The sequence below is a fragment of the Pinus tabuliformis genome, chromosome X (assembly GCF_031772625.1).
Source record: "Pinus tabuliformis cultivar Carrire ecotype Pingquan chromosome X, CPIR1, whole genome shotgun sequence".
NCBI lineage: Eukaryota > Viridiplantae > Streptophyta > Pinopsida > Pinales > Pinaceae > Pinus > Pinus tabuliformis.
Window position 1 is genome coordinate 456,501,001 of NC_142308.1, and position 6,668 is coordinate 456,507,668.

A 6,668-nucleotide genomic window follows, 5' to 3' on the forward strand; every position below is an offset into this window, starting at 1 on the left:
TGGAAAATCCTAAAAAAATTATCGAGAAGAATATGTAGAGCCAAATTTTGAATCCATGAGGTGTAAATTAGTTGGTTTTTATGGGGTTTAGTCCCTATCATATCTCAGGTTCTTATCTCGTGGGTAGGGGTTGAGAGTGGGAGCTAATTGTGGGGGGTTACATTGCCCCAAGAGGCATCCAGGCTCGATTAACTCTCACATATTCTTGGTAACAACATCTCCTTGTTGGGAAAATTGTTCTTCCATCCAACATGTTGGTTAGCCCCAACTTTGGCACAATCTATTATTGAAAAAATTATGTAGAACTAACTTTTTTGAAACATAAATATACTATGATAATGAAGAAGACATAAATTGGAATTTGGTTCTTCTATCCAACATGTGGGTTGGCCCCAATCTAGGCACTATCTAATGTTGAAAAAAAATATAGAACTATGCTTTTCTAAAAATAGATATATTGTAATAATGAAGAATACTTAGATTGAGATTTGGTTCTTCCATCCAAAGTGTGGGTTGGCCCCTAGGAAAAATCTAGCGTTGTAAAAAAAAATAATATAGAACCACACTTTTCTAAAATATCACTATACTATAATAATGAAGAATGCATAATAAATACACATAATGAATAATATAATTATACTGTAATAATGAAGAATATATAGATCGAAATTGTGAAAGAATGAAGAATACGTATAGAATTTCAATGTTTGTATTCTTCATTAATACAATATAGTTATATTTTTTATTATGTATATTCTTCTAGATGTATTCTTCATTATTATAGTGTACTTTATATTTATAAAAAATTGGTTCTATTTTTTTTCAACAATAGATTGTGCCTATGTTGGGGCCAACCCAGATGTTGGATGTAAGAATGTTTTTCACAATAATGGGATGTTGTCATGAAGATTGTGTGAGACTCAATCGAGCCTGCATGCCCCTTGGGTCAATGTAATAACCACAACTGGGTCCCACCCTTAGCTTCTCCCTGTGAGATATGAACTTGAGACTTGATAGGGAGTAAAGATGTTTCGTTCTAAAGACAAATCATAAGATGTTTCATTCTAATGACAAATCATTCTTCCATCCAACATGTGAATTATCTCCTGGCTAAGCATAGCTTAAAACACACATATATATAACCAAACTTTCCAGAAATATAATTACCTTTCGTAATAAAAATACATAAATTAAAATTTAATATAAATTTAACAATTTAATATTAACATATATCTAACCACCATAAATGTAATGATGTGGCCAATTTTTATGTTATCTTTATTTTTAACTTGTTGAATAATTATGACATTAATATCTTTTCGTTGGATCATTTTCAGAGACTCCCCTAACACTTAACATAAGTATATGATATTTTCGGGATGTCTATCACTTCATCAATGTTTTCTTTTATTGCCTTTTGATTTTGATTATCAATTTCTCAATGTTCTTTAGTTCACTTTGATATTTTAAAGCACTAGTACGAGACATTTCCTCTCTCTATGGATCCATTTTAGAGAGGAAACATTAGCCCCTGCTATAACATAGCATTAAAAAGCTTATAAGACCAAATTTCCTAGAAATATAATACTCTTTAATAATATAATTCCATGTCTAAAAAAACATAATATAAATTTTATTGCATCAAGAGGTGCTCTCAGTGCAGAGTAGATGTGTAGGCTTTAGATGTAGATATTTTTTTAAATTTATTTTTTATATTGTAATTTTATTTTTATTAATAAAATTAGGAACACTTTTTTAGACAAAGGAAAATCACAATATACATATCATATTAAAATATAACAAATAAATAATAGTTATAAATTAATATTCATTTTACCAAAGAAATTAAAATAATAATTCCAAAACCATATTTAAATTTAATTAATAAGCACATAAAAATTTAATATTTACAATATAACCATGAATATTAAGGCTTTCTTGCATTACCATGAGCGAATACCATGGCTTATCAATACCACATACCGAAAAACCATAACTCATTTCAAAATCAACAAATTTTATAAATATTTTATTTTAATTAATTTTATAACATTTTTATGCCGAGAGAGATGTTATGTAACATTTAACATTTTTACCAATAAAAAAACCTAAAAATAAAAATTAAACTAAATTAAAAAAATTAACATAATATAATGTAAATATATACCCAAAAACCATAACTCATTTCATTATCAATACCATATACCCAAAAAACATAACTCAGTTCAAAATCAACAAATTTTATAAATATTTTATTTTAATTTAATTTATAGCATTTTTAAAATTAAAACTTAATACTTATAATAAACATACAATATAACAAGATTCTCAACCATGGATATTATTAACTTGTAAATAGGGTTTATTACAATACTTTGGGCCAATATCATGTTTTATTGTTTTAATTTAATTTTATTTTGTAACATTTTTTAAATTAAGTCTAAAAGTAAAAAGCTAGGGGAGATGTTTTGGTGTAAATGCTTATAAACATTTACATGTGGGCTCAATTAAAAAATAATAAAATGTTAAAAACAATTTCCTAGAGGGGCTCTCTCCAACCCAGTATGTAGAGATGTTATAATGCTCTGTGAACATTTTGACTTAATCAAAATAAAATAAAATAAAATAAAGAAATTAATAATGATAATTATCAATAAAACATTTTAACTTGGTCTAATTACATAAAAAAATAAGATAAAATAAAATACAAAATAAAAAATTAATAGTTATAATTATAATCAATAATAAAACCAACCTAAATCTATTTAACTACTTATTTTCTAAGCTCCGAGAGAGACTAAATCTCTTGAGATGCACAATCTTTTTAGAGTGACAAGGGATTTGATCCTTCTGAAACTTGGTAATTTGGTCTCAATCTAAACTAATAATTTAGTATTGACAATGTTCCATTTTAACTTATTCAAAAACTAGATTATTTTCATGGAATCCCTCACCCTTAACTTACATGTGTGATCTTTTAAGCATGTTTATCACTTCATCAAGGTCTTTTATTGCCTTTTGACATTATCAATTTAGTACTTCAATATTTTAAACCACTAGTACCTAGCATTCCTCACTCTATGGATATGTTTTAGAGTTGCAGCCTTAGCCCCCTAAGCATGGGGTAGCATATTTTATATATATATATATATATATATATATATATATATATATATATATATATATATATATATATATATATATGATATTAGGTATGCCAATTTTTAAGGTTGTTGGATCATTTTCATTGAGTCACCTAATATTTAATTTAATTTAGGTGTGTGATTTTTTTTAGAGATGTTTATCACTTTGTAAATGTCTTTTATTGTTCTTTTTATTTTGGTTATTAATTTAATTCATTTTGATATTTTAAAGGAGTAGAAGTCCGCATTTCTTTATTTTATATATTTGTTTTAGATATTTTTTTTATTTGTTTATTAATGTCTTTTATTGCTTTTTTATTTTGGTTATTAATTTAATTCATTTTGATATTTTAAAAAATAAAAGTCCACATTCCTTTATTTTGTATATTCATTTTAGATATTTTTTTTATTTGATTATCAAATTGATATTCCAAGTTAGTAGTTTTAGGTATTTTACAATCTCTTATATATATATATATAGTGAAGGGGTAATTTATTGAAGTAAGGTAGTGAAAGAACTAAAAATATCTCACTGGAATTTGAAACCAGGGAAAAGAAATAACATCCATTATGACATCCGCACAACCACTACAAAGAAAGCCTTACCAAAAAAACACCACCGGGAAGTCCACATTGACAAATTGCACGGCCTTTCAGTGTGCTTAAAAACATTTCCATCCATGCATGTCGGCCGTGGCAAACAAATTGTAGAAAGACCTGCACACGACAAAGTTACCGTGGCAAGCAAATACTTCCATTAATGGTGTTCATTAAAACCATATAAACTCATCTCCATATTGTAGAAAGACCTGCACACGACAAAGTTACCCGAGACATGCTAGCAATGGAGGAGCATGAAGTGTATGGCGGGGAAATTCCAGAGTATGAACCAGAAGACACCGAAATGGGCATTAATGACAAAGAGTTGGATGTGATGAAGAAAAGGCTACAGGAAATTGAAGAAGAGGCAGCCGCCCTCAGAGAAATGCAGGCCAAGATCGCTCAAGAAATGCAGATCCCCGTTGTGCCAGACCCTGCTATTTCAGCTGTTGCGGGTCAAGCGAGCAGAGAAGAAGCGGATTCACGCTCTATTTTTGTTGGAAATGTTGATTACTCCTGCACTCCAGAGGAAGTGCAACATCATTTTCAGTCATGCGGGACAGTTAACAGGGTTACTATTAAAACTAACAAGCTTGGTCAGCCAAAAGGGTTTGCTTATGTTGAATTTCTGGACGCTGTCTCTGTTCAAAATGCACTTCGTCTGAATAACTCTTTTTTTTTTTTTTTTTCAAAAGAAAAAATCAGAATGTAATTATATTAAGATGATATAATTGATCGTCATTACAGTTTTCTCCGTGGAGACATGTTACTGATTGTATGCTATTTTCCTCATAACAGAGAAGATCCTGGACAGAGAAAAACATATATTTGGCCTGCAGTTAGCAACATCAATCTAATGAGGAGAGATATATATGCCGAATTGAAAACCATATTTGGAAAACACATATGAGCCGTAAGTATAGCAAAATGTAGAAGGTGCCAGCCTGATAAGAAGAAAGAGCTACGCCGAATAGGGCATAAATCCCGAAATGGACACCAAGATGGATTGCAGAGGCATGTTGGAGTTCTGGAATAGGCGATGATTTCTCCAATTCCAGATGTGCCAGCATGTTAAGATGAAGAGTGTGCGCCAGGAGGGCCGCTGAGAGCTCCACCAAAGGAAGGCGTCCAGTACAGAAGGAAAGGACCGATGCGAAAAACCATGAGAGAGTGAGAGCTCATACCAGATTGAAGAAGAGACTGCACACTCAAAGAACATGTGGAAGTTTGATTCATGATGTGCTGTGCATAGAAAACACCTGCTCGGACCATGCCAACCTTTTCTTTGGATTACGGCAACTGAAGATTACAGAGAAAAGGACAAATGTTCCAGGAATGGGGCAGCACCATTATCGAGGTCGAAGGTTCAATCCATATGCTCGGCCTTACTATTACGCTCCCCCTCCAATTTATGGGTATGGGTATGGGAAGATGCCAAGATACAGGCGCTCCATACGCTATCGGCCTTATTATTATTAATGGAAGTCATCAAAGCAGTTTTGATTGATTTCGCTTGCATTTTTCTTACTCTGTGAAGACATAATTTGGTTTGCATTGTTGTCATTGGATTCTCTGCTAAGAGATTTAGGGATTGCATTCTCTTTTGATTTCATTTGGTAGAGATTGAGAGTGGTCTCCTGATTAAAATTGGAAATTTGAATTGTATCCAGTAAAGAGTGTTACTGTAATGCATTCATTTGTCCGGTTTGAGGAGACAGGATTGGAAATTTGATTTGTATGTAGTAAACAATGTTACAGGATTGGAAATTTGATTTGTATGTAGTAAACAATTTTACTTTAATGCATTCATTTGTAATGTTTGAGGAGACATGAGATTCAAATATGTTAACTTTTTAAAATCAAAATTCTAATTTATATGTAATTTTTGCAGAAGTATTCACATTGTGTGAACAATGACCTAGTGTTGTATATGTAATTATTTAAATTTGGTAGATATTATCATGGTTGATGTTTTATAGAAAAGTATTTACAAAACTTAGTGAACCCAAATTTAGTATTCTCTTCTTGTATGTTTTCTTGTCCCATTTGCATGCCTGTAGGTTCTATCTTGGGTTCCTCTTCTTCCAGTGGTTTGGTATGCTACCAACCTTTGGGTTTTTTCTGTTGTTTCTTATCCCCTTTGGGCTCCTTCCTAGCTAGTGGATAGGCATATTGGAAGTGCCATGTTTGCAAGCATCCCCGACATCTGAAAGCTGTGTTCTCATAGTCAAGTGGTTGTGTCCACATTGAATTGTTAAAAAATTCAATGTGATGTGTTTGAGTAGCCCCTGACTCAGATCCACTTCTACGCATATTCTGGCAAAAGTGAAGATTCCCCGGATAGCTTTGTCTTCATCCGATTTGAGGAACTTCCCCAAGGTATTCCCAATGGCTATTAGTACTTTGTGGTGCCAAAAATGTAATTGGAGGTTATGTAGTCTTACCCAAACTGGCATTGTTGAAACTACCATGGTATAGGCATCAAAATCCAGGAACTAGGGGGTGATGAAGAGGCCAACATTGCCCCAAAACTAAGGCCCCTGATTGATGATGTTATTTCTTTCTTGTTCTGCGTTGAATCTAACTATAAAAAACCCTTTTGAGCATAGATAAACTTCACAGTTTGATGTCCATGTGGAGAAGATCCATTGATGCAGTGCATCCAATTTCGGCCAAAAGCCATTGAATCTATAGATAACAACATTTTGGGTTAAATCTGTGTATAGATCTGTTACCTTCGGTAGTGATACTGTAAGCATTGGAAATTCTAGCTTTTGTTCGACGATGTAGGGGCCTAGTAGCTCTAGTGTTGGTGCTGGTTTGTTTTGCATTTGTTCTTTCCCTTTGACTGCATCACAAAAGGAGCCTGAAATTTTTGAGTTGGCTCCCTTACATCCGTCTCACAATCTCAGATTAAGTATGATA

At 32.0% G+C, this 6,668-nt stretch overlaps 1 pseudogene; it reads left to right on the top strand.

Moving 5' to 3' along the window:
* Window positions 1-3,987: 3,987 nt before the first annotated feature.
* Window positions 3,988-5,222, top strand: LOC149140573 (polyadenylate-binding protein 2 pseudogene; annotated as a pseudogene).
* Window positions 5,223-6,668: the final 1,446 nt, after the last annotated feature.